We start from the raw sequence: 26734 nt of genomic DNA, 5'->3' as shown, positions 1-26734 counted from the left end.
ACACCACTTGTCTAGTTACGCCGGGATTGTTCCAGCTTCCCTGTAAAGGGGAATCTCCCCAAACCTTGCTGGTCTGACCTGAAGCCAATCTTCCTTTTCTGCTTGGATTGCGTTTGCCAAGGCTTGTTGGGTCCAATCTGGATACCAACACTGCAGTCAACTAGATCCTCTGTGGAAGAGCTTGAATCCAGCTCCTGGTTGTCGTCGACACCTCCTGCTCCTCGTGGCTGCAGAGACAAGCTTGACCTTCTTCACCTGAAGCACTCGACATCGCCTGTTTCCTTCTTGGTTCCTTCCTGGTCACTGGCTAGTGACCCAGACTCTGTCCCCTCTGCTTTCAGGTTCTTCACATCTCCAATCCACCCTTGGATCCACCCAGACAATTTTCTCCTGGTCGCCTGCAGCACTTCTTTGCAGCTCTCCAAAGGAAACAGCGACGAAACCCGACACGAAAGAACACCTATGCACCCGGCTTCCCTGGGTGAGGTTACTCGAGTACTCCAGTGCTCCCGTAGGTGTTGACTCTCGAAGTGTCCTATTTTAAAAGGGTTTTACCGTAGACCATCTGGAAGTGTCCTTAATCAATTACATTGTAACTTTTACGTTCCCATTATAACTCTATGGTAATTCGCGACTGTGTTTAGACACTGCACACGTCTCTCGTGGGACTCCTACTTCCAATCCTTTGGTTGTCCAGTGTAGCTCCAGCGATTCCCTAGGCTCTAGGCCTATTCATCATTCCTGAAGTGGTTCTTATACCACTTACTTAATATATGGTTCATGAGGCCCCTAGGGCAGAATTGTATTTGTGCAGCTTAAAGTATGCTTAATGAGTAACTTGTAATGTATCTCGATCTCTGACCTCATAAAGAGTTCAGAGGGGTTGTGTTAGTAATAAATACATGTATATTTTGTATATACCTTGTGTGGTGTCCTTTCATTTGGTATTCAAGGGATTATAATTGGTAAAACAGCTTGCTTCACATGCTCTCTGAAGTTTTAGCCTAAGACTGCTGGTCCATGCTACCACTAAGATAGCTGATCTATAAGGTTGACTTTACAACCACCATCATAAGGGTCGTTTAGACTGGTGCAAGGTGCCCACTAGAATAGTGGACATCATATGCCAGGCTAACTTTTCACAATATGTATCTAGTGTCAGCCTTTTTCATAGAAATGTGTATTTCTAATGTTCTGTACCTTTATTTGTGTTCGGATTTCATGTTTTGTTTGTCTCAATGCATGTTGTTTCGAACATTGTAAACTGACACCAACTCTGTTTACACTCTACACATAGGTATCGCAGACAACCTCCGGTCTACAGGTTTTTCCCCGACCTCCAGACCATGGCAGAAGGGGATACCATCAGACAATACTGTTTCATCAGGCTAAATATTGAGGAGTTGTCTGAGCAGTTGGCACCGCATTTGCAGCCTGGTCGCACACATCCTACTGCACTGACCCCTAAGGTGAAGGTGATGGCAGCCCTACATTTCTTTGCCACAGGTTAATTCCAGTATCCAGTGGCAGCATCTGGTGGCATGTCCCAAGCCATGTTCAGCCATGTCCTTCAGGATGTGTAGGAGGCATTACTACATTACCGGGACCTGTACATTAAGTTCCCAACACCTGGAGAGTTGTCAGACATCAAGGGTGAATTCTATGCCTTGGGACGGATACCACATGTCATTGGCTCACTTGATGGCACCTACTTTGTTTAGATCCCACCCCAACCAAATAAGCAGACATACTGAAACTGCAAACATTACCACTCACTTAATGTCTAGGTGGTGTGTCTGGCAGACATGTTGATCTCTCACGTCTGGGCACTTTTCCCTGGCTTGGCACATGATGCCTACATCCTGAGGAACAGCGCCATCCCACATTTGACGTCTCAGCTGCAACCTGAACGTTCCTGGCTTGTTGGCAGGTGATGATGTATGTGTATGTTGTGGTGTGTGTTGACTCTATGTCAGATAGTGCTCTGCTGTCAGACAAATTAAGTCTTTTCTGTGTTCAATGTAGGATACTCTGGATACCTCAACTTGCCTTGTTGCTGACACCACTTCGTAACCCTATCACCCCTGCAGACACACAATGGAGCAGTTTGTCACTTCCTGGGGGTGATGCATATCCATCAGTCACTCATGGATTCTTTTTCGGACTACCCTTTTTACATTTTTTCGGGGGACCCTCAGGTGCAGGCAGCAGCAGTGCTGTGGGCTCTCCACCAGAGTCCACATCCCTCACTGTGGCTTTTGCAGATGTTGATGCATTGGATGTTGTGGGCACACAAGGAGGGGTAAATATGTGGCAAACAAGGACCCCCTGATAAGGAGAAGTTTCCTGGGTCAGGGCAAGCAATTTGAAGTTAAGCAACAACCCAGGCAAAATACAAGTACTGGCAAGGTTCAAGGTAAAAGTAAAAAAATTATGTAATGAACATAAAAAGGCACTGAAATAGCATTCACAGATTGTATTTAATACATCTGATTAAAAGTGTTATGAGGATAATCATCACATAGAAACATATAAAAATACAATAAAAAGTCTATACAGTCAATATTCACTGAGTTTGTATCATTCTTTATAAGTAAAAGAATTCCCAATAATGTGAAGGGAAGATGGATTTCGTCAAGGAGGTGTAGACATGTTGGCAATCTGGCGGAGGCAGGTGACAATGTCCCTGTGCACCGTAGTCAGGTCATCATTTTTGCTCATGTACATGTTTATTTTTTTATAGTTGGCTGCCTGCTGCTGATGAATGGACCTGAGGATCCCAACGACCTGGCCAAATTCTCTTGTGCAACCTTCATCTGCATGGAGGAGTCTGGATAGGGTTGGGCACTCCTCATCAGCAGAACTAGATGCATGATAGCCCTAGTCTCCACGCCACCTCCCACCACCCCTACCCACCGAGCAGACCCTGTTAGTGTTGGCACAGTCAACACTGAGCCTCCTTCCTTGTTGACAGGGATGTTGTTGTCCGCCAACTCCAGACTGCCCTGTGTTGCTGTGCTGTTAGTGGTGGCTCAGGCTGCTGTGCCTGTCAGGGTAGGGTTCAGGTGGGTGTTGTCAGCTGAGGTGGGAGTGGTCGCAGAGGATCCTGAGGTACCCGCTGCTGGTGTTGTGGGGTGACCCATACCTGATTGGCAAGGTCATTCCTTGTCATCAGAAGCTGGAGAGCTCCTGGTCAACTAGAGTCTGGGACTGGCTGTCCTGGTTGCATCCAGTGGTGTTCCCAGCTCGCCCTGTGGGTACATGAAAGACACAATGATTGATGTGAATGTCCACTGTCCCTCAAATCATACCCATGACATAGGCTTCTGGACCTAATGATGAGTTTATCTAGGTAGGTTGGCCTCCTTCATCTATGATGGGAGCATATGTTTTAGGAGTACAATGAATTTTGGACAAGTTGTGGGTTGATGGGCATGTCCAGCTATGTGCATAAATGGACATGTTGAGTTTAGTTGTCATTACTAGTCTAAAAACATTGACTGATTTGTGACACCCTGTGAATGGCACAGGTGGGTTGTTGTTGTCCACATCTGTACTTTCACAGTGACATATGTTCTCTCACAATATATATATTTTTGTGGCCAGGGCACTGTTGTATAACATTTTAGGACCCTATTGTAATTTTCCCGATTCATGCCCTTATACAGGTATAAATCACCATATCCTTATATAGGCATAAGAATCATAACCATATTTAGACATAGCGCATGCAGTCCAAATACGGCAGGGCTACTTCCACTAGTTCCAAAAATCTACAACGATTTCTTGGAAAACTCGGCTTCAGCAGCTAGGGACTTCCCCTTGCTCGAAAACTGACCTGTCCAAAAACTCATGGAGTTTTCAAAGAACTGAGACTCTTTGATGACGTTATTATGTCCACCTTTATGTCAAACTCGGTACCTTCAAGGTATAAATATGCCCACACTTGCCATAGCAAACACATGGTGGTTTGCAGCAGTTCGACTATCTACTTGCCCGACGCATCCTGCTACAGCAAGTGCTGAAGGAAGGTGACCCTCCAGCAGACGCACTAAGAGAGACGCTGTCTTTTCTCTTGCCGAGAAATCCAGCTCCAGTGTTTCCAAGTTACCCTTGCGAGTTGTTGGGAAATCGAGTCCTGAGCCTGACCTTTTTCATTCCAAATCAAGGTACGGAGCGGATTAGACCATAAGAGAAATCTTGGACAGATTCTTTGCAAAGGATACTAAATTTATGCTATACCTCACTTACTTCTTCGGGGTAGGCGTATTTTAGAAGCACCAGTTGAGTACTTTTAGCCTCTGTTATTTATGTATGTATTTATCTATGGTCTAGGCACCATACGATGCTCTTACAGTATTATTTTATTCTACTCTTTTTACTGTATGCATTATATTTTGCAACCCGTTTTACGATTGTAGCAGTTCATTTCTTATGCTTGAGAAAGAAGACTGTTCAATAAATCCTTTTATTGAAAACGCCTGTCTCTCTATTTCTCTGCACCTCTGGTGAAACGAAGCATGCACGATTGACTAAGTGAGATATCTATCTATTGTTTCCACGGCTCTGAAGATCAGTTTTATCTTGGGGAAACAAAGTTGTCATGTTTATGCGGTTGTCAGAAACGAAATCCCTTCTTGTGAACTTGAGAAAGTTTCTAGTGACCTCTGAGCTAGCTGGCACTCACAATTAAGTCTAATATATTTTGATAGAGATCTAGTCGACATAAGTTCTACGCCACATCTATCGGATATATTATTCCAATGCGCAGAGCCTATTGGGAATATAGGTACTACACTACAGTACCAAGCTTAGTGCATGTCTTTAGCAGTCATATTGGTGTGGCTGCCTACACACTCACAGTCTGTTAATCTTCCTAGACATTTTATCAATCAATCAATCAATCAATCAATCAATCAATCAAGGCATTTGTATAGCGCGCTACTCACCCGGGAGGGTCTCAAGGTGCTGGGGGAGGGGTAGGTTACTGCTCGAACAGCCAGGTCTTGAGCTGCTTCCTGAAGGAGAGATGGTCTTGGGTTCGCCGAAGGTGGGTGGGGAGGGAGTTCCAAGTCTTGGCTGCCAGGTAGGAGAAGGATCTTCCTCCGGCGGTGGCTCTGCGGATGCGTGGTACAGTAGCGAGTGCGTGGCTGGTCGATCGTAGCTGGCGGGTGGGCGTGTAGAAGGTCATGCAGTCGTTGAGGTACTTGGGGCCCAGGTTGTCGAGAGCCTTGTGTGCATCGGTGAGGAGTCTGAACGTGATTCTTTTGCTGACGGGGAGCCAGTGCAGGGCTCTCAGGTGTCCGGTGATGTGGCTGTGTCGGGGGATGTCGAGGATGAGTCGTGCGGAGGCGTTCTGGATGCGTTGGAGTCATTTTTGAAGTTGGGCTGTGGTTCCGGCGTAGAGGGTGTTCCCGTAGTCTAGTCGGCTGGTGATGAGTGCCTGGGTGACGGTCTTCCTGGTTTCCGTGGGGATTCATCTGAAGATCTTGCGGAGCATGCGCAGGGTGTTGAAGCACGAGGATGAGACAGCGTTGACTTGTCTGGTCATTGACAGGGAGGAGTCCAGGATGAAGCCCAGGTTTCGTGCATGGTCCGTTGGTTTGGGAGCGGTGCCCAGGGCCGGGGGCCACCAGGAGTCCTCCCAGGCGGAGGGTGATGATCCCAGGATGAGGACTTCCGTCTTGTCTGAGTTCAGTTTAAGGCGTCTGTTTCTCATCCAGTCGGCGACGTCTTTCATCCCTTCGTGTAGGTTGGCTCTGGTGGTGGTGGGGTCGTTGGTGAGGGAGAGGATGAGCTGGGTGTCGTCGGCGTAGGAGATGATGTTGAGGTTGTGCTGGCGTGCGATGGCCGTGAGTGGGCTCATGTAAACATTGAAGAGGGTTGGGCTGAGTGAAGATCCTTGTGGTACGCCGCAGATGACTTCGGTGGCCTCGGATCTGAACGGAGGGAGGCGGACTCTCTGGGTTCTTCCGGTGAGGAACGAGATGATCCACTCCAGAGCTTTCTCTCGGATTCCAACGTTGCTGAGGCGCTTCACTAGGGTGCGGTGGCAGGCGGTGCCGAATGCTGCAGAGAGGCCCAGGAGGATGAGGGCCGCTGTTTCCCCATTGTCGATCAGGGTTCTGATGTCGTCTGTGGCGGCGATGAGGGCGATCTCGGTGTTGTGGTTGGCCCGAAACCCGGAATGCGAGGGGTCGAGGGATCCGTTCGTCTCGAGGAATGCGGCAAGCTGTTTGTTGACTGTCTTCTCGATGACTTTGGCCGGAAAAGGAAGGAGTGAGATGGGACGGTAGTTCTTGAGGTCGGTGGGGTCGGCCGTTGGTTTCTTCAGGAGGGCGGTCAGTTCGGCGTGCTTCCAGCTCTCCGGGAAGGTGGCGGTGTGGAAGGAGGAGTTGATGGTGTCTCTGAGATGGGGTGCGATGGTGGCGTCGGCTTTGTTGAAGACGTGGTGTGGGCACGGGTTGGTTGGTGATCCGGAGTGGATGGAGTTCATCGTGCGGGTGGTGTCTCCGGTGCTGATTGGGGTCCAGTTGCAGAGGGTGGTGGTGGCGGGCGCTGGTTCGGTGGTAGGGTGCGTGGTCTGTGCGTCGAAGCTGTTGTGTATGTTGGCGATCTTGCGGTGGAAGAACGAGGCGAGTGAGTTGCAGAGGTCTTGTGAGGGAGTGATGTCGTTGTTTCCGGCGCTGGGGTTAGAGAACTCTTTGACGATGCTGAAGAGTTCCTTGCTGTCGTGGGTGTTGTTGTCCAGTCGTTCTTTGAGTGCTGTCTTCTGGTGGCACGGATCAGCTGATGGTGTTTGCAGATGGCGCGCTTAAGGGCGGTCCTTTTGTCTGTGGTGTGGTCGAGCCGGCAGGCTTTCTCGAGGGTGCGGCAGTTCTTCTTGGATTCCTTGGGTTCGTCGGTGAACCAGGGGGTTTTCTTGCTGCCGGGTCTGCCGGGAGGGTGGGAGGGTTCTTTAGTGGTGCGAGGTCATCGACGCAGGCGGTCAGCCACTTGGTGAGGTTGCTGGCTGCTTCGTTGGGGTCTGTTGTGCTGGTCGGAGTGTTCTGGCTGAGGGAGGCGGTGAGCTGATCGGAGGTGATCTTGCTCCAGCTTCGGCGGGGGACCTGTTGCGGGTGGTGGTGGGTCGTAGTTCTTCTGAAGCTGAAGTGGACGCAGCTGTGGTCGGTCCAGTGGAGTCCGGTGGCGTGGCTGAAGGAGATGTGCTTGCTGGATGAGAAGACGGGGTCAAGCGTGTGGCCGGCATAGTGGGTGGGGGTGTTCACCAGTTGCTTGAGTCCGAGGTTGGCGAGGATGTCCACCAGGGCGGTGGTGTTTCTGTCGTTGTTGTTCTCCAGGTGAAAGTTGAGGTATCCTAGGAGGATGTAGTCGGCGGAGGGAAGGGCGGGCGGGCTGATGAAGTCTGCGATGTCTTCGCTGAATTGTGTGCGTGGTCCCGGTGGTCTGTAGATGAGGGTGCCTCTCAGGGTGGTCTTGGGGTCAGTGTGTATCTGGAAGTGCAGCTGTTCAGCGGCAGTGAAGGTTTTGTCGGAGTTAGTCGAGATGCGGATGGAATGGAATGTTGTGAGTGAGGTGCTTCTTGTTCTCATCTCATTCTACACAGGTGAATGGCTGTGAGTAGCAAAATTAGCTTTGTGCTTGACAGATCATGTAGTTTCTACATTGACTTCAAAGTCAGATGAGTTCTCAAACTCAGATGTCTGCTATTTTGTTGCAAGAACTTTGCTAAACTTTGTTGTGTGCTTGTGCTCTAATTGTGAAACTTACACTCCTCCCCTCACCCAGCCCCAACATTCCACCAGGAAGAGTGTTGTCCAGACAATTTTGGTAAGTGTACTTGCAAGATGTTTGTCACTGTTGGCTGGTATTTGTAGCCCAGAAGCAAATGTGGTAGTTGTGAGAGGTTCATACATCAGTCCCCAGTGTCAGCCATTTTGCTAGTACAAATCCCCCCACTGTTAAGTAGCCATAGACCGAGATGAGCTGTTTAGTTTGTGTAGGAGGAAGGGTGTTTGTACTGACTCTGTCTTCCACCAGACTGTGTCCTACATTCACCTTGCTGCCCAGTGCAAGCAGCCCAACTTAGGCTTACCTGACCGAATGTACCTGCAGGATGCCTGACACTGGCCACTGGTGTCTGACTTTACAATAACTCCACTCATGGCCTTGTGCTCCAAACACCAGCCCCCACTCTCAGGCATTTTGTTGTTACATTTGTACTCACGGTCAGGTAAGCATGCTTCATGGTGGGCCTGTAGGGCTGGGTGGGAGGAGTAGTGTTTGCAATGGCAGATCTGCCATCAGGCCCTGTACTACACACACTCTTTTCACCATGCACAACAGCACCCCTGAAACTATGGTTTTCTGAGTGAGTGGATATTTACTGACATAGCTGGCTGACACTGGTGCCTGGTGTTTGTAGCACAAGGCTGTATTGGTAGTTGAGGAAAAGTCAGAGAGCAGTGTCATGCATCCTGCTAGCATGCATCCTGCTAGCACATTTTGAAACACTGTGGGTAAGCTTAGTACTGTGCTGTTTGTGCTGGGTGGGAAGGTGTATGTTGAACAGGGCCTGATGTGAGTTGTAGCCATTATAAATGCTCTTCCTCCCACCCAGCCTAGCTAACTCCTCTCATACTATGGCTAACTGACCGTTATGGGAACTGTACTAGCAGGGAAGCCTACGCTGGTGCATGGTGTTAAACTTGAATCTAAATCCCAACAAGGCCTTGTGCCCCAAACACCATGCAACTGAGTCAGCCATCTTGTTAATACACTTCCATTCACTGCATGTAGCCTTTGGCCCAGATGAGCTGTCTGTGCTGGTTGGGAGAAGCAGTGTTTGCTGTCACTACAACTCCCATCAGGCTCTGTCAGACACACACCTTCCTACCCATCCCAAAGAGTTTACCTGGGACTCTGCTTTCCTGACAGTGAGTGTTAATGTACATGCAAGATGTCTGTCACTGATGACTGGTGCCTATTTGTCGACAAATCCCAGCAGGGTGTAGTTGTCCAAACAGCAGTACACAGTGTCTGCCATTTTGTAAGTGTATTTTTACTCTTTATCAGGTATGCATGCTTCCTGGTTGTATGTTTGTACTGGGTGGGAAGAGGAATCCCATCATGCCCTGACCTCCACACACCTTGCCAGGCAGCCCGAACATCACACCTGGAACTATGCAATTCCTGAGAGTTAATAGAAATGTACTGGCAGGATGGCTGACACTGGGGCCTGGTGTTTGTGGCACGGGGCCATGATGCTATTTGCCCTCAGATTCAACATCATAAAGTAGTGTCAGCCATCTTGCAAGAACACTTCCCCACACTGTCTGGTAGCCATAGGCCCAGATGACCTAGGGATGGGTGTGAGGAGGAGTGTTTACTGTCACTGCAACTCCCATCAGGCATGGGCCCTGCATACACCAACCCACACAGCTCATACCGGAGAAAATCTACAGGAGGGATCTGTATTGGGTGAAGGAACATTTTCTTTAAAAGCACATTTGGGCCAGAGAAGAAGTGGAGCTGAGGAAACCCAGTGTACTTGGGTATTCTATACTGAAAACTGTGCCATCAACTGAGCCCTATCTTTTTTGGTTTCAAAGCAACCATGATCAGTTTTAGTGACCAGATTTTGATTGGACCTCTTTCATTATCATTTGGCCCACCCCTATGGGGCGCACAAAGGGCAGAGTCCTCCCACCTTGTGACTGCTAAGTGAAGTTTCCACAGGATATGGCAATTTTTAAAATATTTGGTAGCTTTTATGAGGTACCAAGAAAGTCTTTCATTATTCCCATTCTTTATATTTATTTTTTTACAGCTTCTTTCAAGTAAATCTGTATTATCTGATCTTAGCTTTTTAAGGGCTGCAATTAGGCTCAGATCCAGTTGCAATTAACTTTTATGGACAAATCTTGGACACTGTGGAGATAAGATATCGTTTTTAACACGGGGGCTTATTTGCAAGCCCCTTGCGCCACCGGTACGTCACTTTTTCCCATTTTAAAAGGGACGCAACTGTGGCGCAAGGGGTTTGTAAATAAGCCCCAGAGTCTTTGCTGTTGACTTTATATTTTATGGGTCCACGATAGATGTTTTTTTTGCTTCTGATATAGTCCTTGTTATTAATTCTGTATTTTATGGGGCATCGATGATGTCTTTTTATTTTCAGACCTCTTTTGTTTTTGATACAACTTTTGTCTTCCCACAGACATCACCGCCTCATCAGATTAGCCAATAGATCCTCCTTCAAACACCGCCTGGATAACAACGCACATGACAGCAAAGAGCTCTTCAGCATTGTAAAGGAACTCTCCAACCCCAGCGCCAATGCCAACAACATACCGCCCTCACAAGAACTGTGCAACTCACTAGCCATCTTCTTCCACTGCAAGATCACTGACATCCATGAGAGCCTCAACACCATGACCGCCCGAACACGTCAGACCCCATCTCCCCGGTGAACACCACCAGTGCCAACTGCCTGACCTCCTGTTCCAACGTCAACGACGAGGAGACACGCAAGGTCATGAACTCCATCCACTCAGGATCTCTGTCAGACCTGTGCCCACACCACGTATTCAACAAAGCAGACACGGACATCGCACCCCAAGTACTGAAGGTCATCAACATCTCCTTCGAAACAGCTACATTCCCAGAAAGCTGGAAACACGCTGAAATCAACGCCCTCCTCAAGAAGCCCAAGGCGGACCCCAAGTACCTCAAGAACTTCCGGCCCATTTCCCTGCTCCCGTTCCCGGCGAAGGTCATCGAGAAAATCGTCAACATGCAACTGGCCCGGACTCGGACAAGACGGAGGTACTCACCCTTGGACCCACCCCCTCAGTCTGGGACGACTCCTGGTGGCCGACCACACTGGGAACAGCACCGACACCCACCGACCATGCATGCAACCTAGGATTCATCCTCGACTCCTCCCTCTCCATGTCTAAACAGGTCAACGCCGTCTCCTCCTCCTGTACACCCTCTGCATGCTTCGCAGGATATAGAAGTGGATCCCGACCAAAACAAAAAGAACGGTGACGGCCCTCGTCAGCAGCAGACCGGACTACGGCAACGCACTCTACGCAGGAATCCCAGCCAAACACCTACAACGACTAAAACGCATCCAAAACGCCTCCGCCTGACTGATCATCAACGCCCCCCACCGCAGCCACATCACCCCCCCACCTGAGAGACCTACACTGGCTCCCCGTCGACAAGAGGATCACCTTCAAGCTCCTCACCCACGCACACAAAGCACTCCACAAGGCCGGACCAGCCTACCTGAACAGCAGACTCAGCTTCTACACCCCGACTCGCCAGCTTCGGTCCGCCAGCCTCGCCCTCGCTGCTGACCCCCGCATCCAACGAACAACCTCCAGTGGCAGATCCTTCTCCTACCTCGCCGCCAAGACCTGGAACACCCTCCCTACCCACCTACGGCAGACCCAAGACCTACTCCCCTTCAAGACCTGGCTCTTCGAGCAGTAGCGGCACCCCCTCCCCTCAGCGCCTTGAGACTCTCACAGGTAAGTAGCGCGCTTTACAAGTACTCTGATTGATTGATTGATTAGGAGTCACATTCTCAGCACCCAACAAAATTTGCTTGTATTTAGTCAGACGACTATTGGTCAGATACTGTGTTCGAGTACGAGTTATCAGCATCTCCACTGAATGTGGCACAAATACTGTCAGTAGCTGACCCATGCCCATACTTTCACAGGGCTCAAGGCTCACACATGTAGATGCGACCGCATTCAGACATCCAGGTTAAGCAGCCGTAACAGGGTAAAGGATTGCCGAGTGTAGTCAATAGGCCTGCAAATGCTTCCATGTATTTTATGTTAACACTGAAAGAGCACAGCCTTCTCTCTCGCTGCAAAATAAAACAAAGCACTTTTTATAATCAGGCATTCCCAAAGCTGGTGCTCTGCAAAGGCATTCTCGCAACTCTGTGAAGGCAGCCATGCATTTGTCATCAGAAAAGGTTTTGCTGTTAAGGAAAAACTCGAAATCCAGTGTCTGCAATAGCCCATCATTTTTAAGAACATGCAGACTTACTTTTGGGTAGCTGGAGGATTCATGTTAAGAAATGCTGAAATTCCTTCCTACAACACTTTCCTTGCTTCTTTCTCAATGTAATGACCAAAGTACAGGACTTCTGTTTTGTAGAACTGAATCTTGGTTGGAGATAATTTAGGTCCATTATCTGCAAGATGATTTAATAAGGCAATGGTGTCAGTTTTGCACGCTTTTTTTGTAGTTGACATCACCAATAGGTTGACAAGGTACTGGACTAACGCTGAATGATTTGGCATTACCAGAGACTTGAGATTCTTTTTGGGGATTTGATTAAATATTGAGGGGGTCTCTGTATACCCTTGTGGGACTACTCGGCACCATGCCAAAACACAGCTGCTGAAATAGAAAGAGAATACAAATTGGCTATCTTTATGCAATGTAATCAAAAAGAATGCTTGGGACAAGTCAATACCGAAAACCATTCAGCCTCACATGGAATCTGAAATAAAATCACAGCTGGATTCGGTATCATGGAACAACATGAAACAACAACGACATTCACCTTGTGCAAATCCTGCACAATGTGATACTTGCCTTTCGGCTTCTGCAAGCCCATAATGGGAGAGTTACACAGACTTCCCATTATTTCTTTCCGAATCCCATGCTCAATCTCCAAGTCAATCACAGTAGTAATTCCAGCAATATTATGTGAAGACAAATTGTATAGTGAGATAGTTGGGAACTCTGCATTTGGTTTAATTGTGATTTGGACTGGGTCTATACCTTTTTATTAGTCCAAAATCATTACCTGTAAAGTCCCTAGGTTCAGGTAACACTGTATCTCTCAATTCAATGGGCAAATTCTCCCTTGTCAGGAGAGGATATATCACCACATCTGGCTCCTATTGGGCAAGTTTGAACACAACATCCTCTTCATTCCATTGGAATTCAATTCTTCATGGGTGTGCAATAAATTGAGCAATTCAGTTTGCAAAGCATATTTACTGGACTTGTGTCACACACCACAAATTGATGATGATCCTCAAAGGATCCTATTTTAATGTAAGTGGTTCTGAATTTGAGATAGACAACTTTTTATTAGTAATTCCTATAACTTGGATACTTTCTCCCGAGAGGGGAAGGTTTGTAACCTCTGCTGTTCTTACACAAGAGGGGGTAGCACCAGTGACGTCAAGGAATGAGATAGGATTTCTATCCACTTCTCCATCCACATAGTGACCAGTCTGGTCTACATCTAGAGCTGCGCTAAGCACGCTGTCCTTCTCCCTCCTCAGTCACCGTCACAATAACTGGTAATGGTCTCATCAATAAAATATTGCTGTGCGACATTCTGATTTTGGTAAGAATTTTGAATCACAACGTATTTTTGTACCTGAACATTCTGTTGTAGCATGGGAGCTTGGAACATTTGCATTTGCTGTGATACGTTTGTATTCCATAATATCTGTCCTTGCATTTGTTGAGTCTGTCCCATGTTATTCCTTTGAAACTGTGCATATTCCACATCCTGCATCTTATTCCTTATACCAGTGGTTCCCAAACGTTTTCGATCCGTGGCTCCCTTGAATCATTGGCAATTGCCCATGGCTCTCCACTGTTACTATTTTTGTAGGGTGGGGAGAATGTAAGCCCAGCCTCAGGAGTCCTTGCATTTTTCTCTCTGAAAATAATTGGGATGAAACAGATGAAGGTATTATAATCATATATGCAGGGTGTTTCATATTAATAGGGTGGCTCCTTTAATAAAATATTCCTAAGTACCCTTCTTTGCCCATGCCTTTTTTTAGAGTACCCTCTCAAACGTTTTGTATCCAGCTTACAGTGCTAGATAGCAACCCTATGCATGTAGGGCCCATTGCCAAAGTGTTTCTGCGCTTGAAGAATACTTGCATGCACTTCCATTTCTACCCTTGTCCTAGGTGCAAACAGACCTGTCTCAGCAGGGTGACTCATGATTTTTTAAACCACATACAGCTTTATTTTTGCTGTCTCCTCCTTAAAATTGCCCCCGAATCAATGCAAATCAATTCCTCTGATTTTATTTTTATGTCCCTTTTTCTTGCTTCGAAATATGGGCACTATGACGTATATCGTGTTTTACTTCCCTGTGCTCAAGGAGAGAGAAGGCCTGTCTGGAAATGTGTGTGTACTGAAAGAAATGTGTACTGGAAGTATCTATGATTCAAGTACAAATGTCAATACTTAATAATACTTAGTGTGTTTAATACACAGGACAACTGCACTTTCCTGATAACTTGCATTGGTGTAAAATGCATTTGGAAAAAACGAAACTAATAAATGCATTAAAGTGCTTGGTGTGCGGCTCCCTTGGCTAGGTTTGACGGCTCCCCAGGGTGCCACAGTGCACAGTTTGGGAACCACTGCCCTATACTATTAAAAACAGACGTACACATGCGTCTCATATATATAAGCTTTCCGCAGGTCTGACATAGATTTGCCTTTTACAAAAGCAACACCTCAGTACCAGTTCTAAAATCTACAGGATTGCAATGACCTCTACCTTGCAACGGGAAATTCTGCTGTTGAAAACCATTAACACTCTGCATCAGCAAAGCTCAATTATAACCTCTCTGTACCTGTCCTGTGTAATCAAAACCCATCTGATTTTGGGTTTTCTGCATCACTTTTATCTATGCAATCATTAATTTCTCCCTGAGTTTCTTGAGTCTCATCTCAATATTGTCTGCACAATATTTTGTAAAACGTAACATTTCATCCACTGATTTACTCTGCCAACAAAGTATTTGCTGTTGAATCATGTTAGAAATCCCAGGTCTCCTACCCATAATAAACTTGTAAACAAATTGTTCGACATCTTTCTCTGTAACAGTGTCTGACCCTCTATTCTGTTAAAAACATGTATCAATCCTAAAAAAAGGCATGTACATATTCTTTCAGCGATTGGGCTGTTCTCTCAATCTGCATTCAATCAATATCTTAGGGAAAACTATTGTCTTCAGGTGAGGTATTACCTGTTGGTATTTCCTCATTACCTCTGGTTATTGTGCACCTGTTCCAGAATCTCTTTCTGGTTCTGATTCTGGCCCGTATTCAAGTCAATCCACAAAACCATTGACATTTTCACAAATCTTTTCAACTTGCCTGTACCATTGCACTGCTTTTTTCTCCAAATCTAGGGAAATCATTTGTATAGACAAATTATCTTGTCTTGTGCATGGTATGTGAACATATCCTCCTCCAGGTACTTCTCTCATAGGGAACATTTGTACATCTTCTATACTGCTACCAAAAACATCAGGTGGTGACTGCACTCAAACTCGCTTTGTTTCTTTACTTTTGACCATCTGCCTTCCCATTTTTCTCTTTATTCCCATTTTCAAATTAATGCTATTAGCTCTTTTATCTTTAATTTCTTCTCTGGTTCTCTCATGTTCTCCACTTTTTTATCAATAAAGTCCATCCTGTAAGATTTCTGCAAAAATCTTTAAATTTCGGATATCTTTTCCATATTTCTGAACCAATTCCAGCAGTCTTTCATAGGTCAAGTTTGTTTGTCGTGTAATATCTTTACAGGCAAACAATAGTTCCTTCTCTTGGTAAGTCTCTAATCTTGAAAGGCTAAGTGTTCGCTGAATCATCTCTTCTAATTCCACTTTTAATTTGCTTACGTCCATGGACGGTTTATTTTACTGAAATTAATTTTGAACTGAACTTGAACCTGCAACCAAATCTGAAGTGTGGGCTGAACTAGAAACTGAGGGCCAGATGTATTTTCGCACCTATACACAAAGGGGAAGAGGTCCCCTGGGGACTCCTACCCATTTGCAAGTGTTTTACCACCTACTTGAAGTAGGTGGTAAACTGCGATTGTTTTGTGACTGCATGCGGTTGCAAAACAATAATACATTGGTGTTATACTCACTATTAGGAAGGGACGCCATTGGCACGCCCCTTCCTAATACCGAGTCACAAATCATATTTTGAGAGTCACTAATAGGTTAGCGACTCGCAAAATATGGTTTGTGCATGGGGCAGCACAAATAGGCCGAATTCCCGTTTGCGACCGCAAAAACACTGGTCATACATCAGCCCCTGAAGGTTGAAATGGAACTGAATTCATAGCTGAAAGTTAAACTGAAACTGGAACCATTGTTGAGTTCTGATTATTCAGAGTATTGTATCCTTTAAGCCATTCTTCAAGTTCTTAAGAATAAACTATGATTGCTCCCTGTACTATTTAAATGTAAGCTTCAATTAGTAAAACTTGTACTTGTTCCAGGCTGTACATTTAGTACAGAGATGCCTGGAACTGAAAGACCCATTCGCACAGTTATAGCAGAAGTGTGATCATTTATTTCAGGAGGTACACTCGGTTTGGAACATCAAAAAAGTGGAAACCTTTGCACCATTTTTGCATCAGATCAGCTTGTCTCAGATTAAGGACAACATTCACAGAAGCAGCATTATTAGTTCTGAACCATGTGGTTATGAATCCGTGGTTTTACTGTTAGTCCCAGGTACTGTATTTACTTCAGTAGATACAGTCCGATTGTGAATCATATTTACCTGTAATCCAGGCTTGTAAAGGTGGTCTCCAAGTCCTGAAGTTAAAAAGGTGAGAGGCCCTTGGGGATACATCCCTATTCATTATAAATGTTTACATTTATTCAGACACTGAAACAAAAAGGGCCCTCATGCCAAAATTGGTGACCTTGGTAAGCAATCTGATGCATCTCACTGCGACACTGGGTATTATCCCAACCAGTGAAATTTGGACAGTGCACTAATATCATTTATTACATGGTCTCGTGTAATTTCAACTAAATCTATAAAATTCTTTTCAGTTCTCACTAATTTATACATTAGGTTATTTCTAAGTTCCTAAGCCAATATCCAGAAATGAAGTTGGTTCTAAATATGTAACCCACAGTTTCAATTGTTGAAGGTTCAGGATGTGGATGTAAATGTCTAAGCACAGAAATTTCAGAAAAGATCCAATCTTGATCAAAGTAATAATATATCAATTGATTAACATTGTAAAATAAGCTAGCCAACATACTGCAAGAAATTCCATATGTTAAAGGTAAGCTAGTGTAGGCCATGCCCTCAGCAACTGATGAAGGTATTTGCATACAGACGTAGCAATCACCAACATCCATAGTATTTACATATTTATTAAGCAAAATAGCATAAACATTCGAGCTAAAATCTATTTCCACGGTTTTATTGTGTAAAGTATTGTCATTCATGTCAATAGAATCAGAAACTTTTATTTTAGTGGCTCCAAAAAGAATAGTAATTTTAGAATGTTTCACAGAAACATAATGTGACAAATTTAAGAAAATAAGCATTGCTTTTAATATCGAAATAGACTGAATCACAGTATCTACACATTGGCATTTGGAATAGATTTCAGTGTCAGATTGCATGGCTACTCAAGAATCAGACTGTTTAAATAAAGAAAAAGAAAAAATAGAGACAGTGGTTTGAGCTATTCAGCAAAGTCTTGGCACAAATTGTTTTTACGTCAAAGCTCAAATGCTTCTCATAGAAGGAAAGACTCTCATATCAGCTTTGTTATTGAGTAAATTCAGGAAGAAGTGTGTCAGTCCAACAGCTGGTACATCCAGATTAAAATTCAAATCAATAAAACAATTTGCATCAGGGAGGTGTAGGTGTACACGTATTGTTAGCCCCAAACTCATAGAATTGCTGTTCAACTCATTAGCAGTCAAATAAGTCAATTCAGGAGATGCCTAGCTTTGATTTGGTACCTTCTCTCTTTTTGATCTCCTCACGGATGTTTGCTCATCATCTATGTCACTTTGATCTGATGGCTCAGAGCTTTTAGGAATAGTTGGTGGTACTCGTCCTATGGTCAGACAGCTTCTCAGAATCTCACCTCCTCTGGGTCAATGGTCCCAGGGCAAAACTTGCTTTCTTACTGCACAATGCCCTACATTAGGGTATGTACCTCTTTAAGTCAACTCTCTTGGCTGTGACCCTTTGGAACAAACAGTTGACACTCTCTGGCCCCCTTCAGGCCAAATGAGTGTTGTCCCAGTAGCTTGCTGGTCCCCAACAGCTTGGCTAACCTGATTCCTTACTGTTACCACCAGTTCATCAAGAACAGGCTCTCTTGCATCATTAAAGGGACTTTGGACTCTGTGAGTATAAGCAACATGTACCTAGTTCCGGAGACCCCTGCACTTGACACCTGAATTGGTGACTGGATTACCTGGAAAGTCCCCTTCCAACGAGGCCCTACACACGTTTTGCGCACATGTTTCTTCACCATTGCCCAGTCCCCCAGAAGGAGGTCATGGCACTGCTCCTGTTGGACTGCCAGGGTAGCTTCTACAACCTGGTGGGAGACAGAATGTATCTCATAAGTGTGACTTGTGCAATAGTCCAATATAAGGTCAGCTGTAATATTGACATATGCATTAGCAGGAGCAACTGGCAGCCTTATCACACATACCATGATCACTTTGTGAGGCGTCAAACTTGTCCTCCTATCTGGAGTATTTCTAAAACTCATCAACATAAGAGGCAATGCATATGGCCAATTCAAAGATGTAGAGCACATACTTTCACCAATCTGCATTTCAAAGTACTATTAACTTGTTCCATTAACCCAGAAGCTTCTAGTTTGTAACTGCAATGGAGTTTCTGCTTGACTGTAGTGCTGCACATATATTTTTTAGAACCTCTTTATTATAATGAGCTCCACGGTCTGACTCAAGAGAAGCCTAAAATCTGAATCTCAGAATCAGCTCCCGTAACACCAATTTTGCCACAGTCAAACTATCATTCCTACAATTTGACAAAATGCACAGTGACAAAAACATATCTTAAACCATTGCAAAGGGACATCTCAATGAAGTCCATTTGCATTCAATTAAGAGAACCTGCAGATTTACTGATGTGACTCATGACAACCTGTGTTTTTCTTCCTGGGTTTTGTTGCTGACATATTACACAACGTTGTCATTGTGTCTCTGCAGTTACTCTAAAACTGAGATTGTACCACACCTGTTGGAAAAGACGCATCAATGCATATCTCCCAAAATGTTCAGGAGCATGGTAGTACATTGCCATTGGTGACAATAAGCTGTCAGACAATACTGCTCTGCCATCAATGTAAACCTGCATATCATCTTACCTCTTGGTACAGCCTGCTCGCACTAACCCTGCCATTCTGCTTCTGTCACCTCAGTCTGCAACTTGCTAACCTCCTCCCAGGTGTCTAAGGCTGACAACATTAAAGTACAATCTGTGACACTGGATGTGTTTTTCAAGATCTCTTCATTAAATGTGTGCACATTCAAAGCACAATATCTTGCCATCTCATTTACATAGCGGTTGCCAACAGTGACTTAGCCGGTGCCTTGTTTGTGAGCAACACATTTCACAAAAGCAATTTGGACAGGCATTGTAAGGACTGCAAAAGCCTCCTCACACACTCTCCATTTCTAATGGGAGAACCACAGGACAACATGAACCCAAGCTGTGACCACAATTGTCAAAAGTCATGTACAACTCCAAAGCCATACAGACTATCAGTGTAAATTGTAACTCGAAGCTGTTCTGTAATGGTACATGCTCTTGTCAGAGCTATGAGCTCACCAACATTTGCAGAGAACACTTGCAATGATGACGTTTCCACCACACCCCCAACTGTACGCACAGATTTCCTTGGTTGTCTCTCAAACAGGAACTATCATAAAATACATGATCAGATTAAGTCAATGGCTCATCAGAGATATCTTTATATGACTTTGTACACAACTCAGTCACATCCAAGCAATCATGCTCGACTTCATCGACCCCATGCTCATTTTGAGGCAATGGCATCATTGTACACCTCTTGTACACCTTTGACCCTGCTCGCAGGCAGGTCGCTTCCCACGCCACCACACAGCCGCCAGCAGCCTTGTGTCCTGCTTCCAGCCCCCGCCTGGTTCCCGCCGTCTCCCGATCCTTTCCCGCCGCTGCGTCCCTGCGGCCCGCCCCCTGCTCCCCATTGGCCAACCTGCTCCCGCCTCCCAGCTGCTCCTCCCTCCAGCCTCGCAGTGGCCTAGGAGCGACCTTGGACCCTGCTTGCAGGCAGGTCGCTCCCCACGCCACCACACAGCCACCACCTGCATCGTGCCCTGCTTCCTGCAGCCACCAGGTTCCCGCCGTCTCCCGATCCTTTCCTGCAGCTGCATCCCTGTGGCCCCGCCCCCCTGATCCCCATTGGCCAACCTGCTCCCACCTCCCAGCTGCTCCTCCCTCCCTATCCTCCTCTTAAGGGGGCCGTGCAGTGGCGTGGGAGCAACCTTTGACCCTGTTCGCAGTCAGGTCGCTCCCCACGCCACCACACAGCCGCCAGTTGCCTCGTGTCCTGCTTCCTGCTGCTGCCTGGTTCCCACCGTCTCCGGATCCTTTCCCGCCACTGCGTCCCTGCGGTCCCGTCCCCCTGCTCTCCATTGGTCACCCCTCTCCCGCCTCCCTGCTGCTCCTCCCTCCCTATCCCCCTCTTATGGAGGCTGCACAGCGGGCGCGCTGCTGGCGCGCCAAAGGCATGCCAAAGGCAAGCCCGTCTGCGCCCGTCCGCGCCTGGACCGCTCCCAGCGCCAGAAACCCTGGACCCCACGAACGCCACAACACCAGACTCCGCTACGACGCCAGCACCCTCTACACACTCAACGCCGGCTGTAACCACACCTGCATCAAAGCTGCCCCAAAACGGACTCACGGACCTTTCTCCTGCCACACCTGCAGCTTCACCTGTGACAGAACCACCAAACCTTCAAGGACTGGACCCAACCACCTCCGCTGCATACTCCTCAACACCCGCTCTGCACGCAAACACGCCGTCAAGCTCTGGGATCTGCTCGACACCTCCGCCCCAGAAGTGGCCTTCCTGACGAGACCTGGTGGAACGACTCCTCGGCACCCGACATCGCCATAGCCATTCCGTACGGCTACAAGATCACCCGCAGGGATCGCGCCAACGGAATCGGAGTAGGAATATCCATTTTCCACAAATCCACCCTCAAGGTCGCCACCCACACAGACGACACCCTCAACACCGCCGAACACCTGCACTTCCGGATCCACACCGACCCCAACACCACCCTCAGAGAAACACTCATCTACAGACCCCGAGCTCAATTCAGCAACTCCATCGCCAACCTCGCCAGCACCCGCGCACTCGCCTCCATGGACTACATCCTCCTCGGGGACCTGAAATTCCACCTCGAGAACAACAACGATGCCAACTCCGCCTCCCTGATCGACAACCTCGCCAACATCGGCCTCAGACAACTCGTCACCGTACCCACCCACGCCACTGGCCACGCGCTGGACCCCATCTTCTACACAGGCACCAACATCACCTTCGACTACACCACCGAACTCCACTGGACCAACCCCTACTGCATCCATTTTGCCTTCAACAAACCAACCACGCACCACCGCACTCAACAGCTGCCCCGCCGCTGCTGGAGCAAAGTCACCGGAGACCAGCTGATCACCACTCTCGCCCTAAACCCGCCCACCGACCCCACCAACCCAGACACCGAAGCCTGCAACCTCAGACAGTGGATCGACGACTGCGCCAACACCCTCGCCCCACTCAAGAAACCCTCCAACAACCATGCCAGCAAGAGAGCCACCTTTTTTCACGGATGAGCTGCAGAACTCCAAATGCGCCTGCCGGAAACTTGAAAAGATATGGCTCCACAAAGCACTCCGGACAACCACGCAGCCCACAAGGACGCCACCCACAGACATCACCGCCTCATCAGATTAGCCAATAGATCCTCCTTCAAACACCGCCAGGATAACAACGCACATGACAGCAAAGAGCTCTTCAGCATTGTAAAGGAACTCTCCAACCCCAGCGCCAATGCCAACAACATACCGCCCTCACAAGAACTGTGCAACTCACTAGCCATCTTCTTCCACTGCAAGATCACTGACATCCATGAGAGCCTCAACACCATGACCGCCCGAACACGTCAGACCCCATCTCCCCGGTGAACACCACCAGTGCCAACTGCCTGACCTCCTGTTCCAACGTCAACGACGAGGAGACACGCAAGGTCATGAACTCCATCCACTCAGGATCTCTGTCAGACCTGTGCCCACACCACGTATTCAACAAAGCAGACACGGACATCGCACCCCAAGTACTGAAGGTCATCAACATCTCCTTCGAAACAGCTACATTCCCAGAAAGCTGGAAACACGCTGAAATCAACGCCCTCCTCAAGAAGCCCAAGGCGGACCCCAAGTACCTCAAGAACTTCCGGCCCATTTCCCTGCTCCCGTTCCCGGCGAAGGTCATCGAGAAAATCGTCAACATGCAACTGGCCCGGACTCGGACAAGACGGAGGTACTCACCCTTGGACCCACCCCCTCAGTCTGGGACGACTCCTGGTGGCCGACCACACTGGGAACAGCACCGACACCCACCGACCATGCATGCAACCTAGGATTCATCCTCGACTCCTCCCTCTCCATGTCTAAACAGGTCAACGCCGTCTCCTCCTCCTGTACACCCTCTGCAGGATCCCAACCAAAACAAAAAGAACGGTGACGGCCCTCGTCAGCAGCAGACCGGACTACGGCAACGCACTCTACGCAGGAATCCCAGCCAAACACCTACAACGACTAAAACGCATCCAAAACGCCTCCGCCTGACTGATCATCAACGCCCCCCGCCGCAGCCACATCACCCCCCCACCTGAGAGACCTACACTGGCTCCCCGTCGACAAGAGGATCACCTTCAAGCTCCTCACCCACGCACACAAAGCACTCCACAAGGCCGGACCAGCCTACCTGAACAGCAGACTCAGCTTCTACACCCCGACTCGCCAGCTTCGGTCCGCCAGCCTCGCCCTCGCTGCTGACCCCCGCATCCAACGAACAACCTCCGGTGGCAGATCCTTCTCCTACCTCGCCGCCAAGACCTGGAACACCCTCCCTACCCACCTACGGCAGACCCAAGACCTACTCCCCTTCAAGACCTGGCTCTTCGAGCAGTAGCGGCACCCCCTCCCCTCAGCGCCTTGAGACTCTCACAGGTAAGTAGCGCGCTTTACAAGTACTCTGATTGATTGATTGATTAGGAGTCACATTCTCAGCACCCAACAAAATTTGCTTGTATTTAGTCAGACGACTATTGGTCAGATACTGTGTTCGAGTACGAGTTATCAGCATCTCCACTGAATGTGGCACAAATACTGTCAGTAGCTGACCCATGCCCATACTTTCACAGGGCTCAAGGCTCACACATGTAGATGCGACCGCATTCAGACATCCAGGTTAAGCAGCCGTAACAGGGTAAAGGATTGCCGAGTGTAGTCAATAGGCCTGCAAATGCTTCCATGTATTTTATGTTAACACTGAAAGAGCACAGCCTTCTCTCTCGCTGCAAAATAAAACAAAGCACTTTTTATAATCAGGCATTCCCAAAGCTGGTGCTCTGCAAAGGCATTCTCGCAACTCTGTGAAGGCAGCCATGCATTTGTCATCAGAAAAGGTTTTGCTGTTAAGGAAAAACTCGAAATCCAGTGTCTGCAATAGCCCATCATTTTTAAGAACATGCAGACTTACTTTTGGGTAGCTGGAGGATTCATGTTAAGAAATGCTGAAATTCCTTCCTACAACACTTTCCTTGCTTCTTTCTCAATGTAATGACCAAAGTACAGGACTTCTGTTTTGTAGAACTGAATCTTGGTTGGAGATAATTTAGGTCCATTATCTGCAAGATGATTTAATAAGGCAATGGTGTCAGTTTTGCACGCTTTTTTTGTAGTTGACATCACCAATAGGTTGACAAGGTACTGGACTAACGCTGAATGATTTGGCATTACCAGAGACTTGAGATTCTTTTTGGGGATTTGATTAAATATTGAGGGGGTCTCTGTATACCCTTGTGGGACTACTCGGCACCATGCCAAAACACAGCTGCTGAAATAGAAAGAGAATACAAATTGGCTATCTTTATGCAATGTAATCAAAAAGAATGCTTGGGACAAGTCAATACCGAAAACCATTCAGCCTCACATGGAATCTGAAATAAAATCACAGCTGGATTCGGTATCATGGAACAACATGAAACAACAACGACATTCACCTTGTGCAAATCCTGCACAATGTGATACTTGCCTTTCGGCTTCTGCAAGCCCATAATGGGAGAGTTACACAGACTTCCCATTATTTCTTTCCGAATCCCATGCTCAATCTCCAAGTCAATCACAGTAGTAATTCCAGCAATATTATGTGAAGACAAATTGTATAGTGAGATAGTTGGGAACTCTGCATTTGGTTTAATTGTGATTTGGACTGGGTCTATACCTTTTTATTAGTCCAATATCATTACCTGTAAAGTCCCTAGGTTCAGGTAACACTGTATCTCTCAATTCAATGGGCAAATTCTCCCTTGTCAGGAGAGGATATATCACCACATCTGGCTCCTATTGGGCAAGTTTGAACACAACATCCTCTTCATTCCTTTGGAATTCAATTCTTCATGGGTGTGCAATAAATTGAGCAATTCAGTTTGCAAAGCATATTTACTGGACTTGTGTCACACACCACAAATTGATGATGATCCTCAAAGGATCCTATTTTAATGTAAGTGGTTCTGAATTTGAGATAGACAACTTTTTATTAGTAATTCCTATAACTTGGATACTTTCTCCCGAGAGGGGAAGGTTTGTAACCTCTGCTGTTCTTACACAAGAGGGGGTAGCACCAGTGACGTCAAGGAATGAGATAGGATTTCTATCCACTTCTCCATCCACATAGTGACCAGTCTGGTCTACATCTAGAGCTGCGCTAAGCACGCTGTCCTTCTCCCTCCTCAGTCACCGTCACAATAACTGGTAATGGTCTCATCAATAAAATATTGCTGTGCGACATTCTGATTTTGGTAAGAATTTTGAATCACAACGTATTTTTGTACCTGAACATTCTGTTGTAGCATGGGAGCTTGGAACATTTGCATTTGCTGTGATACATTTGTATTCCATAATATCTGTCCTTGCATTTGTTGAGTCTGTCCCATGTTATTCCTTTGAAACTGTGCATATTCCACATCCTGCATCTTATTCCTTATACCAGTGGTTCCCAAACGTTTTCGATCCGTGGCTCCCTTGAATCATTGGCAATTGCCCATGGCTCTCCACTGTTACTATTTTTGTAGGGTGGGGAGAATGTAAGCCCAGCCTCAGGAGTCCTTGCATTTTTCTCTCTGAAAATAATTGGGATGAAACAGATGAAGGTATTATAATCATATATGCAGGGTGTTTCATATTAATAGGGTGGCTCCTTTAATAAAATATTCCTAAGTACCCTTCTTTGCCCATGCCTTTTTTTAGAGTACCCTCTCAAACGTTTTGTATCCAGCTTACAGTGCTAGATAGCAACCCTATGCATGTAGGGCCCATTGCCAAAGTGTTTCTGCGCTTGAAGAATACTTGCATGCACTTCCATTTCTACCCTTGTCCTAGGTGCAAACAGACCTGTCTCAGCAGGGTGACTCATGATTTTTTAAACCACATACAGCTTTATTTTTGCTGTCTCCTCCTTAAAATTGCCCCCAAATCAATGCCAATAAATTCCTCTGATTTTATTTTTATGTCCCTTTTTCTTGCTTCGAAATATGGGCACTATGATGTATATCGTGTTTTACTTCCCTGTGCTCAAGGAGAGAGAAGGACTGTCTGGAAATGTGTGTGTACTGAAAGAAATGTGTACTGGAAGTATCTATGATTCAAGTACAAATGTCAATACTTAATAATACTTAGTGTGTTTAATACACAGGACAACTGCACTTTCCTGATAACTTGCATTGGTGTAAAATGCATTTGGAAAAAACGAAACTAATAAATGCATTAAAGTGCTTGGTGTGCGGCTCCCTTGGCTAGGTTTGACGGCTCCCCAGGGTGCCACAGTGCACAGTTTGGGAACCACTGCCCTATACTATTAAAAACAGACGTACACATGCGTCTCATATATATAAGCTTTCCGCAGGTCTGACATAGATTTGCCTTTTACAAAAGCAACACCTCAGTACCAGTTCTAAAATCTACAGGATTGCAATGACCTCTACCTTGCAACGGGAAATTCTGCTGTTGAAAACCATTAACACTCTGCATCAGCAAAGCTCGATTATAACCTCTCTGTACCTGTCCTGTGTAATCAAAACCCATCTGATTTTGGGTTTTCTGCATCACTTTTATCTATGCAATCATTAATTTCTCCCTGAGTTTCTTGAGTCTCATCTCAATATTGTCTGCACAATATTTTGTAAAACGTAACATTTCATCCACTGATTTACTCTGCCAACAAAGTATTTGCTGTTGAATCATGTTAGAAATCCCAGGTCTCCTACCCATAATAAACTTGTAAACAAATTGTTCGACATCTTTCTCTGTAACAGTGTCTGACCCTCTATTCTGTTAAAAACATGTATCAATCCTAAAAAAAAGGCATGTACATATTCTTTCAGCGATTGGGCTGTTCTGTCAATCTGCATTCAATCAATATCTTAGGGAAAACTATTGTCTTCAGGTGAGGTATTACCTGTTGGTATTTCCTCATTACCTCTGGTTATTGTGCACCTGTTCCAGAATCTCTTTCTGGTTCTGATTCTGGCCCGTATTCAAGTCAATCCACAAAACCATTGACATTTTC

Source organism: Lissotriton vulgaris, chromosome 3_1 (assembly GCF_964263255.1).
Source record: "Lissotriton vulgaris chromosome 3_1, aLisVul1.2, whole genome shotgun sequence".
Classification (NCBI taxonomy): Eukaryota; Metazoa; Chordata; class Amphibia; order Caudata; family Salamandridae; genus Lissotriton; species Lissotriton vulgaris.
Note: the sequence above shows the minus strand (reverse complement) of the source record.